We start from the raw sequence: 13,706 nt of genomic DNA on the forward strand, positions 1-13,706 counted from the left end.
GCCTTATCGCCTAGCACCTCCAGAGATGCAAGAGTTATCCTCGCAGCTTCAGGAGCTGCTGGGGAAGGGATTTATTCGGCCGAGCAGCTCGCCGTGGGGAGCACCTATCTTGTTCGTCAAGAAGAAGGATGGTTCACACCGGATGTGTATTGATTACCGGGAGTTGAACAAGCTGACGGTCAAGAACCGTTACCCATTGCCGAGGATCGACGATTTGTTCGATCAGTTGCAGGGAGCATCTTGGTTCTCCAAGATCGATTTGAGGTCTGGGTATCATCAGGTGAGAGTGCGGGATGAGGACGTCCAGAAGACAGCGTTCAGGACGCGTTATGGGCATTATGAGTTTGTGGTGATGCCTTTTGGGCTCACCAATGCCCCGGCGGTGTTCATGGATCTCATGAACCGAGTGTGTAGGCCGATGCTGGATCGGTCGGTGATTGTATTTATCGACGACATTCTAGTATATTTGAGATCTAGAGAGCAGCATGAGGAGCATCTGAGAGAGGTCCTCGGAGTTCTGAGATCGGAGAGGCTCTATGCCAAATTCTCCAAGTGTGATTTCTGGTTGCGGGAGGTTCAGTTCTTAGGACATCTCGTTAACTAGGAAGGGATTTTGGTCGATCCGGCCAAGGTGGAGGCAGTGATGAGTTGGGAGGTGCCGAAGTCACCTTCCGAGATCAGGAGTTTCCTAGGGTTGGCAGGGTATTATCGGAGATTTATCAAGGATTTCTCCAAGATCGCAGTGCCACTCACCAGATTAACCCGAAAGGGTGTTGCTTTTTCATGGGGCCCCGAGCAGCAGGCCTCCTTTGAGACACTTCGCCAGAGGTTGTGCGAAGCCCTGGTGTTAGCTCTCCCGGAAGGGATGGAGGACTTTGTGGTATTCTGTGATGCATCGATTTTGGGATTGGGAGCGGTGCTGATGCAGAGAGGGCATGTGATAGCATATGCATCGAGGCAGCTGAAGCCTCATGAGACGAGATATCCCACCCATGATCTAGAGTTAGGGGCAGTGGTGTTCGCCCTCAATATTTGGCGTCACTACTTGTATGGGGTTCGGTGTACGATATACACGGACCATAAGAGTTTGAAGTATTTGATGGATCAGGCCAACCTAAATATGCGTCAGAGAAGGTGGTTGGATGTGGTCAAGGATTATGATTGTGAGATCCTGTACCACCCAGGCAAGGCTAATGTGGTAGCCGATGCGTTGAGCCATAGGGCGGAGAGCACTCCACTGCGGGATGTGTGTTTGAGATTGACCGTGATAGCTCTGGTATTGGACGCCATTCGCAGGGCACAGGCTGAGGCTGTGCAACCTGAGATGCAGAAGAGGGAACGGGTTGTTGGTTTGGTTTCAGAGTTCGTGACCGATGGTCGGGGTCTTATGACATTTCAGGAGCGTATCTGGGTACCGTTTGTGGGGGGAACGTGCACCACTTTGATGGAGAAGGCTCATCGATCGAATTTTCCGATCCATCCGGGGGCCACCAAGATGTATTTGGATTTGAGAAAGGAGTATTGGTGGCCATGTATGAAGAGGGACATCGCATGGTTTGTTGAGAGGTGCTTGACCTGCCGAAGGGTTAAGGCCGAGCACTAGAGGCCGCATGGCAAGTTGCAGCCATTAGACGTTCCCGAGTGGAAGTGGGAACAAATCACTATGGATTTCATCACCAAATTGCCGAGGACTGCCAGAGGAGTTGATGCAATTTGGGTGATTGTGGACAGGTTGACGAAGAGCGCTCACTTCCTTGCCATTAGTGAGAGTTCTTCAGCAGAGAAATTGGCGGAGGTGTATGTGAGGGAAGTGGTATCTCGGCATGGGGTGCCGATCTCGATTGTTTCGGACCGTGATGTGCGTTTCACTTCCAGATTCTGGAAGAAATTTCATGAGGAGTTGGGTACTAGACTGCATTTTAGCACCGCATATCATCCCCAGACAGACGGTCAGAGTGAACGGACGATTCAGACGCTTGAGGACATGCTCCGAGCATGTGTGTTGGATTTCGGGGGTAGCTGGGATGCGTATTTACCCTTGGCAGAGTTTTCCTACAACAACAGCCATCATTCGAGCATTGGTATGCCACCCTTTGAGCTGTTGTATGGGAGGAGGTGTCGGACCCCCATTTGTTGGGGAGAGGTTGGGCAGCGAGTGATGGGCAGTACAGAGATCGTGCTTCAGATGACAGAGCAGATTCAGCAGGTTAGACAGAGGTTGTTGACCGCTCAGAGCCCCCAGAAGAGTTATGCAGACAGACGCCGGTCCGAGCTTGAGTTTCAGGTCGGCGACTTCGTTCTCCTGAAGGTCTCTCCTTGGAATGGAGTGATTCGATTCAGGAAGAGGGGCAAGTTGGGGCCCCGGTATATTGGTCCATTTCGTGTAATTGCGAGGGTAAGCCGGGTAGCCTATCGTTTGGAGTTGCCAGCAGAGTTGGGGAAGATTCACGACACTTTTCATGTGTCGCAGTTGAGGAAGTGTATAGCCGATGAGTCGGCAATGGTTCCATTAGAGGATATTCAGGTGGATGTGAGCCTGAATTATGCCGAGAGACCAGTGGCCATCAGAGATCGGAAGGTCAAGGTTCTGAGGAACAAGGAGGTAACTCTGGTGTTGGTTCAGTGGCAACATCGGAAGGGATCAGAGATGACCTGGGAGCCGGAGCGTGAGATGCGTGAGCTACATCCGGAGCTATTTTCAGAGCGAGACTTCGAGGGCGAAGTCTAGTTCTAGTGGGGGAGAGTTGTAACAGCCCGGATTTCCAGGTATCTTTTATGTTTATGTCTTTGGTGTTTTGAGAGGTGACTCGGCGAGTTGGAGCTCAGACTCGCCGAGTAGGATCGCGGTTCTGGACCCGGGTTCGCGCCTGGACTCGCCGAGTCCAAGGTATGGACTCAGCGAGTCTGTGCTGTTTAATGAAACCCTAATTTCTCGGGTTTGGGACCTATTTAAAGGGCCTTTAGGCCGTCATTTGTGCTCACCAGTCCCTTGAGTGAAACCCTAGCAAGTGTGAGCGTTTGGAGCAAAGTAGGAAGCCATTATAGACCTTGGAGGTATCTTTTTGCAAGGAAAAAGAAGAATTAGCTAAGGGAAAGCAAGGGGAGCCACTTCCTGAAGGCTTAAGGTCCAGAACATCGCATTTGAGGTATATTCTTCGAGCTATTTCTGCTATGTTGAGATTTATGTTGATTTAGGGCTTATTGAGCCCTTTTATGATAAGATCTAGTGCTTCCTTGGTCCCTTGAGTGAGTTAAGTTGTAGATCTGGACCTTTGGAGGTCCAGAGTGTCCCTTTTGCCTATGCTTTTATGAATCTATGAGGGCTTTGGATTGGAGTCTTTGTGCTTAAGGTCAAAACTCCATTTATGAGACATAGGGTGTGTTATGAGCATCAAGTTATGGACTTTACGTGATGAATTAGCGTAGGAAGGCCAGATCTATGAGTTGTTGGAGCGGATCTGACCTCAGAAGCAAGTTTGAGTTGGTGCATGGCATGGACTCGCCGAGTCTGAAGAACAGACTCGGCGAGTAGCATGAAGATTGTCCTTGACCACTCAGTGAGTGGTCCAGCCGAGTTATGAGTTGACTCAGTGAGTCGGGGCGAGTTAGAAGTTGACAGGTGGACTGAGACGAACTGGAACTCGCCGAGTTGTTCTTGAGACTCGACGAGTTGAGTCGGGGTGGCCCCGCGATTCTTACCAGGTGGAACTCATCGAGTTAGGGGAATACTCGACGTGTCAAAAAGGGAATCCTAGAGAGTTGGTGAAAACGTCTAGACTCATCGAGTCGCCTTAGTGCACTCACCGAGTCCGGTCAAAGTTGACCGTTGACCGTTGACCAAAGTTGACGAGTGTTGACTTATTAGGGGTAGTCAACCTTAGTGTTAAAAAGTGTTAATTAGAGACATATGATGTTATAGGAGGATTATAGCTCGGAGGATCGAGCAGGAGGGATTTTAGGATTCGTGAGTCATCGAGATACACGAGGTGAGTCTTCTCACTATACTTTACCTTGAGCAGGTAATCAGAGTTATGTGTCAGAGTATGTGTATGCTATGTGTTGTACTACATGATATCTATGTGATTTATGTTGTGCATGTTTATAGAGTTGGAACAAGAAGGTTCCCAGAGTTAGAACCTGAGGGTTCACAGAGCTTGGGTGCACGGACCCATAGAGTTATAGCCTCGAGTGGCTAATATATGTGATATGTTTGTGGTATTTTGGGGAACTCACTAAGCTTTGTGCTTACAGTGTTAGTGTTTTTGTTTCAGGTACTAGCGATGACCGTGGGAAGGCGCCGGCTTGATCTTTACACACGCATGGGATTTTGATATACATTGATCTTGGGATTTTGTATAATGTGAATTGAGATTTAAACTTGATGTTTTTATGAAAAGTTAATGAGAAATGTTTTTATAAATTGTGAAAAAATTATTTTGAAATTCACGGTGTTACAGTGAAACACAGTTAGAAATAGCTCTAAGCCAGAGAAATTTAGCTCAAAGTGCAAATGTACTTTTGAATCTTTTAATCGAAAAGCTGTTTAATGAAAGTGAAGCTATTGTAAACCATGTAAATAATGGATCCATAGATAACACTTACAACTGGGGTTGGTCCAATGGGTACTCTATCGCAAAGGAATCATCACCCCAGTTCAACAAAGACCGTCCCTATATCCCTCCGGACATAAACCTTCAGGTCCCTGTCAATGACAAAACTTATCCGGAAGACATCAGAGCTCATTTTTGAGTCCTCAGATTTTCCAAAGGATCAAATACCTTTCATTAAGACAATTGATTCTAAATCTAAGACTTCATCAATCTATGATGAAGAAATTATCATGGAAGAAACAAAAGTGAACGTTTCATCCCACAGACTTCATCAATCTATGATGAAGAAATCACACGATGCAATAAGTACAAATGTCAGATTTTTTCTTCAAACCAGTCACAAAGGAATACGCACAGTCTTTAAACCGTTGACAAAAAATGATGTTAGAAGAAATGATAACAAAGTCTCACCCACCTCTCATCAGAATAGGACATCACGTGCACAACCTCAAATATCTTATCCTGTTCATAAACCTTGTACTTGTCAAAAGGTTAATCATTTTCAAAAATCTCACACTATTCACAATACTCCAAAGAATAAAAAATACCCAGGTCTAGGAATCAAAATTAACGTAACACCTGTCCCTAGAATACCAGAGCATGCATTCAATGAAAAACGTTCAATCTAGTCTCCGGGATCAAAACTTGTTTGGGTGCCCACACTAACCGTGTAATTTTCAGGCAATGTGCAAGGAGGATCATGAAGAAGAATGGTTAATAAACAGTGCCTGCTCCTTGCACATGACTGGAAGGTTAGAGTACCTTCGAGATTTCAGGCCAACTTGCAACGGTGGAAATATCACATTCGGAAACAACATGAATGGAATCATCTGCGGTTGTGGTGTTCTTATTTTCTATCAAAAAAGTCGCATATGTGGAAGGATTGAAGAACAACCTCATCAGTGTTGGTCAACTATGTAAGGCAGGCCACATAGTGGAGTTTGACAACGATTATTGCTATGTAATGACGAATGACAGAAGCACATGTCTGATCAAGTCTAAATCTGAAGGAACCATGTACCCTTTAGATGTCTCCCTGATAATTGGAAAACCGCATTTGTGCTTTCTATCAAAATCCGTATCCAAAGTTAGCTGGCAATGGCACCGCAAACTAGCTCATCTCAACTTCAGATACATCAACAATCTAGTCACCGGAGAGCTCCTCCGAGGTCTCCCAATTCTCAAGTTCAAGAACGATATTCTTTGTCCTGCATGTGAATGTGGAAAACAAGCAAAAGCAAGCCATCCACTAATCATTGACTCATCCATCTCCGAGCCTCTTGAATTACTACACATTGACCTATGTGGTCCATCTACCACAACAAGTCTCCATCACAAGAAGTACATACTGGTTATAGTGGATGACTTTACGCACTTCACATGGGTCTTCTTCTTGAGACTCAAGTCTGAGACACCACAGATCATGATTAACTTCATCAAGGAGATTGAGCTGCAAATCAAATTGCCAGTACGACGTATCCGAAGTGACAATGGAACTGATTTCACTAGTTTCTTAGTCTCTAAAGGTATTGGACACAATTTCTCAACTCTCTACACACCTTAGTAGAATGGAGTAGTATAGAGAAGAAATAGAACTCTAGTGGAAGCAGCCAGATCTATGCTAAAATTTGCCAATCTTCCTCTCCACTTCTGGGCCGAAGCGGTAGCAACTGCGTGCTTTGTACAGAACCGAAGCATCATATGGAAGTGCCTTAATAAAACTACTTATGAAGGCCTGAACAACAGAAAACCAAATGTTAGATTCTTTCACATTTTCGGTTTGCAGATGCTTTGTGATCAACAATACTAGTCACCTAAAAAAATTTGCACCAAAGTCTGACGAAGGCATTTTTCTAGGCTACTCAACCAACAAGGTGAAATATAGGGTTCTGATCAGACGCACCAGGCTAATAGTTGAAAGTTTCGAAGTCAAATTCGATGATTGTTATGTCCGTAGTAGCACTTCCTCGAATGAAACAAAAGCCATCATGGAAAGTGATATCCCAGTCTCTGAGGGTCCGTTGAACATTTTTGAAATCAACTATTATGATCTCTTTGACCCTGTATAGACTGCCCAATTATCTGAAGTTCTTGTGTCTCCTGAAGCTCAACAGCAACATGCGGATGTTTCTGGTCCATCTCATTCAGGAGAAGTGTCGCTTGAAACTTCCACCTCGCACGTTGAGGGGGAAACCTCTATACCAATTCAAGTGACAACCACTAAGGTTACAGTTATCGAAGATACATCTCTGGCCCCAGCTCACAGAATTCCACCGCAATCAAATATCTCGTCTGACTCTGATGATGAGATAGAAAATATTGATACAAGAACTGATCCAAGGATTATCACTATTCCTCCATCCACATCCCAGGGGGAACCTATTTAAACATTCCAAGAGTAACTTCTTCCAATTGCTGATCCAATTCCTCTAGTTCAAGACACTTCCATTGGCTGCTCACAAGTCGAGGGGGAATTGTCTCCTCCTACCGTAACCTCCTCTGACGTTGTTGACATTCCCTCCACTGCATCCGCGGACCACCAATAGCCTCAATTGACTATTTGGACCCGAGACCACCCACCAGGCCAAATCATTGGCAATCCATCAGCAGGCATTCAAACTTGGTCATCGAATGACCTTACAGACCACTGCCACTATGCAACCTTTATGTCCGCAATCGAGCCTCGAACCATTAAAGATGCACTTTTATTGCCCGAATGGATCTCTGCTATGCAGGAATAGCTTGCTGAATTTGAAAGATACAAAGTATGGAGATTGGTACCTAAAACCAAAGGTCACACTATTATAGGTACCAGATGGGTTTACAAGAACAAGCTTGATGAATCCAGTACGGTCGTCCGCAACAAGGCTAGACTAGTAGCCAAGGGGTACAATCAACTTGAAGGATATCACTATGACGAAACTTATGCCCCTGTAGAAAGGATGGGAGCCATACGCATCTTCTTGGAATATGCGGCACAGAAGCATGTGAAGGTTCATCTAACGGATGTGAAAAGTGCCTTTCTCAATGGTGAATTAAAGGAAGAAGTTTATTTACAACAACCTCTAGGGTTTGAAAGTCTAGAGTTTCCAAATTATTGTTACTAGCTTGAAAAAGCAATCTATGGTCTTAAACAAGTTCTGCGGGCATGGTATGAGACTCTCTCTGAATTTCTTGTCTCATCCGGATACAAAAGAGGTGTTATTGATCCTACTTTATTTCGAAAGGCAAATGGTAATCACTTAATCTTTGTTCAAATTTACGTAGACGATATTATTTTTGGTTCAACTGACCAGAAAATGGTGGATGATTTTGCTAAGCTCATGACCAGTAAATTCCAAATGAGCATGAATAGAGATTTTAACTTCTTTCTAGGTCTTCAAGTTAAGCAAGTTCTGCAAGGTATCTTCATTCATCAAGAGAAATACACCTCAAAAATTTTTAAAGAAATATTCAATGGAAAATTGTTCCTTAGCCAAAGTCCCTATGGCCTTCGGATACAAGATCTCTGCTGATCCTACCGAAGAATCAGTTGATCATAAAATGTATCGAGGAATGATTGGTTCACTAATGTATTTGACTGCAAGCAGACTAGACATTGTCTTTGCAACAGGCTTATGTGCAAGATACCTAGTTGATCCCATGGTTTCTCATCTCACTACAGTAAAGCTGATTTTCAGATATTTAAAGGGAACCAAAGCTCTTGGCCTCTAGTATCCAGCAGGAAACAATTTCAGCCTTCAGGCATTCACCGATGCAGACCATGTAGGTTGCCGGTTAGTCAGAAAAAGCACTTCTGGTGGATGTCAATTTCTCGGAGGAAGACTGGTTAGCTGGTCTTCAAGGAAACAAAATTGTGTATCCTTGTCTACTGCTGAAGCCGAGTATGTGGCCGCGGCCAGCTGCTGTTCTCAAGTCCTTTGGATGAAAACACAACTGATGGACTATGGATATCGAATGCTGTGGATACCTATTTACTATGACTATGAGAGTTCTATAGAGATTTCTCACAATCCTATTCATCACTCAAAGACCAAGCACATTGAACTCATGCATCACTTCATTAAATACCATATTCTCAAAGGTAACATTGAATTGATTTTTGTTCCAACTCTCGAAGAGATTGCTGATATTTTCACCAAGGAACTTGATGCAACTAAATTGAATCACTCTTTGGAAATGTTAGGAATGATGAACCATGATCCACAATTCTTCTTGAACTATTAGTTACCGCAGAGCATCGTTGATCTTTGTTGAGGTTCTAGAATAATGCAGTTATCAATTATGATTACGGATCACTTAGTGAACCACAAACAAATGTCATACCTATCTTCCTTGGGTCATTACTTTCTTTTATTTCTAACCTCTTATCAATTGTTACTTTCAGTGCCTCCCACCGCAGTCATACACCATGTCCCTGCAGTCATTAGATCCATCCGCACTAGAGACTCCATCTGCACTTAATGTTTCATCCTCAACTAAAATAAAATATCCTCTTCATTCATCCCCTAATCATAGTGTGCTATTTAATGTTTCTCATTTAATAAAAAAAACATTCATTAATTTTTCAAACATTCATTCTGTAGCACATTACTTTTCAGCTTTTTTTTTAAATTTATATATATATATATATATATATATATATATATATATATATATATATATATATATATATATATATATTAACCTTTTTCATCATGTCAGACCTATCTTAGGTTATGTGACAAACATATGTTTTTTCCAAGAAAAGCAATCCTAAGAAAAACCTTTAGCCTTCTTCTGTCACGTCTTCTCCCAAGACATCTAATCCACTTCCTTCACTCCATTACCCAACGTTTTTTTAACCACTCTCCCATGTTCATCATCATGGATTGTCTTCATTTAATGCTCCTCTTTTATCTCAAATTTTAAAAAATATATATGAATCGTTTCTTATATTTATTTTATTTATTACTGTAAATTATATAAATCCAAAAGGTTTATCTTTTAATTCACGGTGGTAAATAGGTTAAATACAATAAACCTTTGAAATCCGGAAGTATAAAAGCCCTTTTTCCTTCCCAAGAAAGCTTTACGTTTTCTGAATTTTCAAGGCGAATACTCTCTTCTTCCTTCTTGCACTCAAAAGCTTTCTACAAGTTCTAAACTTTTGTAATAATGGTGAAATCCGGTGTTTCAAAGAAATAATTAAAGGCTTTAGTATCTACAAAACCCACTAGCTAAGACCTATCGATGAAGACATCTTCTCATTCCATTGCGTCTAGTAATTTTAGGGCTATTTTCGAAGACCAACCAACCTACAATGACGCCATTCGCCTGATGATCAGGTTCATCAAACACCATCCTCTTTCTGGTCCCTTTGACGCCTTCACTAATGTTGTTCCATTACCCACTCTATACAAATGCGCCTTCTCCGCCTATCGCCCACTTGAAAACCCCCCAAGAAATCCATCTGAACCTGATCAATGATTCTTTGGTTATCTTATCCATAGAAAAATCCCTCACTACCATTAACCTTTTGATGCATCCCTGTCACACCCCCGAACCAGACGGCGGAAACATCCGGGGGCTGTCGTGACTCAATTGAATACCATAACATTGAATATATATGAAACATAACAACATTCGTCACCATTCATTAATATAGTACAACCAGTAGCGTTTACATGAAATACATTGTTAAACATTACATTCCAACAAAAAATTAAATTGTTCGGTTCGAAAATAAACTGCAAGCCGTCACTGAATATGATTTCCTTTGGTTCACTGGTTCCCTGAGAATACAAGTATTTTGAAAAAACGTCAACATATGAAATGTTGGTGAGTTCATAAGTAGTGTTTGAAATCCAATGTTTGTGTTGTTTGAAAAACCACCAGAAAATCCGATATTTTCTGAAAAGAAAAGCTTTTGAAAACGTTTGTGAAGATCCATAGGTATGCTTGTTTGTTTCTATACTTGTAAAAAAAAATGTTCATTGAAGTCGTATGCATTTCAAATCTGTATGTATTGAAAACCCTAGGAAAACCCGATGTTCTCCTAGTTCCTTGAATTACATGAAGTTACATTGAATCCATTGCATAGCGTATAGTGTCAGTCCCAGGCGACGTTGGAAGGTTCTCGAGCATGATTATTTACTACAAACCCGCATTACACAAACGCCCAGTTTATAGTTATACTAACGATCCCGAAGGCGTCGTCCGTACTAATCACGTTATCCAATCGCCCTGACTAGGTGTAGTCCCACATCCGAAGAGAAAGAGGTCACGAAGACCCCGGTGACTCCATTAACCGGTTGGGGATAAAAATGTACGAGGGGTCCCCGACCCGCCTCGCATGAAATGTAGACTTTACTAGCAATACCAAAGGACCCTTGGGGACCAGTAGTATACAAGCCATTGAAAGTCCATTTACGTTGTGTCGGATCGGTAAAACCCAACACTCAGTAAAAAAAATGTCTTCGGGCCTTAAGATCAGGTCATTGGGCTAGCTAGGCTCAACGAACAAGATTTTACACTTGTGGGGCCCAAAGATGGTGCGTAGACGTCTGTGCACACTCGCATGTATATGTATTACCAAACGTTACTTGTATGAATCGTAGTGTCGTAGTGTTAGTAGTTGTAGATTTCTATTGGCTCGAGACCGAGCCAATTCGTTTAACAACGACTTTTGGTATTGTAATGTATTGTATTTCGTCGATAGTCGCGGTACCATTATTTGATCAAATTGTATATATAGAATTAGCCTTGAAATATTTCTGTTTTCAGCCCCTCATTGTTTGTAAAATTTACATTTTCAACCCTTTTATTAAATACTTCCCGGTTTGGTCCTTAAACTAATTTTCTTGACATTTTAACACCAAAAATTATTGAAATTAATATTTTTCAGCATATTTTTCATAGAAAACAGTTTAAGTCCCTGAAAATGCAGTTTTCTCGGTTTTAATCCCTTCTTTTCGCAACTTTGACAATTTTGGCCCAAATTGGAAAATTTTTGCAACTTTGGTCCTTTTTAAATTTAGAAAGCATTTTAAACCTTTGAAAAGGACTTGGATCACTTATGGTCCACTGTTTTACAGAAAATCACAGTTTTGGCCCTCCAAAACAGAAAAATTCGCATAATGGGCCTCATTGGGCCGAAAATGTCATTTTTAGCCCATTAAGCTTGAAATTTATGTTTTTAATCCCCTAAATGAGTATATTTCCAGAAATTGTTTTATGGAAACTGTTTTGGCACACTTCATCCATCAGAATTCGTGATATGCCCATTTGGACCCTTAATTTTGTATTTTTCACATTTTAGGCCCAAAATTTGTGTTTTTAACCCAAAGAAAATTGTTACTAAACCACTTAGTCATTTTTCTTGAAACACTTTGTATTTAGAAATATATTTGAAGCTAAAATCATTTAACACAAGATATATCTCGGTTTTGAGGGGTTTTATGGCTAGATCCAACATTATAACACACAAATGCATACATATAAGCATGGAAATCATACAAGGCATATAAAACACATATAGATCTACACTTTCACTTGTATTCCCCCCCCCCCCCCAAAAAAAACTCATAAAAACAGAAAATAGGGGGTATGAAGCTCACCTTGGGTGTTGATTCGGTTTTTGAAGGAAGATTGGAAGAAATGAAGTGATTTTTGGCCTTTGCACTCCTTGATGAAATTTTCGAGTTTATGGGGTTTCTAGAGTGCAAGATCATGATTTTTGCATGGATTAGGAAGAGATTTTTGATAAATAAGGAATACAAGTCATAGATCCAAGCAAAACCTTACCTTAGATGATGATTTTGTGGAAGAACTTCCTTGAATGCTTCCTAATTTTCGAGATTTTGGATGGAGAAGAGGAAGAAGTCTTGAGTGAATTTTAGAGAGAGTTTGTGAGTGTTTTGTGTGTGTGTGGTGTTGCTCTCGGCCGAGTTCAAGAAGAGAGAGGGAGATATAGACATGAAGTGATGTGCATGGATACATGGAATGGATTTGCATGGAGATCCACAAGACAATAAGGAGGTGGCACACTAAGGTCAACCCCTCTTCTTGGGCTTGAGCTTTTGGGCCGAGAATGATGGAGGAAATGAGGGTGTTTGGGCCTTAAATACTTAAGTCCAATTTTCATGGTTAAGTTGAGTGATTTTTTTTTGGTCCAAATAAATTTAAATGTGATTTTTATGACTTGTTAGGGTCAAATTAGGTTAATTATGGTTCATAGTCATTAATTTATTTCATTCTAGGTCCAACATGGCTCACAATATTGAAATAAATAGATGTGGGTCCAATTAGAGCCCAATTAGGGTTCTAAGCCCATGATAGTCCAATTGGAAGCTTATTGGTCCATTTGGATCCAATAAGGAAGTTCTAGTCCAAAATAGACTTAACAAGAACTTCTAGGGTTTTCCAATTGTTTGATGACTACTTGTAGTACTTGTATAATGTATTTGATTGAAGTTTTTGATTCACATTAGCTTGAATGTATAGATTACATGACACACAATTTCCAGTTGTGACAATCCATCCATCAAGTTCTTTTCACCAAGTACCCCAAACATCATCACCTCTCTCTACTAGATGGGCTACCAGAAGAAGCTCAAAGGAATTGGTGAGTTCAAGAAAAACTAACTGCCTGCGGTTTGGCAATTCGTTTGCCACTTTATCATCCGCAGTCTCTCAGGCCGAACTGAAGGCACAAACAACATGGGCCTCAAACTACTAGAGTTGGTCTGGAGCATCTTCACAGGTCACGATATCGACTATGGCCAAATTCTCTGGGCCGATTTCGTCCAATATGTCCTCAACGGGCACCCAAAGGAGAACCCATCCGAGCTCACTTTTGCCCGGTTCTGGTGACTATGTATCTCAGACCTTCACAAGGATGCAAACATCAGCATAGGTGATGACATAAACTTCTTCATCACTAAGGATCTAAAAAGGTACACTCCTTCAAGGGATCAATCTCTATTTGTACCTATCAGACATCTTCCCACTCAAATCCTTACTACGGTCGGTCTTCAGACCAAAGAAGTCACAGATCATATTAAGGCTACGGAAGGTATTGATGCATACCTTTCTGCCCCGCCTCATCCCAACCAT

The sequence above is a fragment of the Lactuca serriola genome, chromosome 4 (assembly GCF_051521515.1).
Source record: "Lactuca serriola cultivar US96UC23 chromosome 4, Lser_US96UC23_V15, whole genome shotgun sequence".
Classification (NCBI taxonomy): Eukaryota; Viridiplantae; Streptophyta; class Magnoliopsida; order Asterales; family Asteraceae; genus Lactuca; species Lactuca serriola.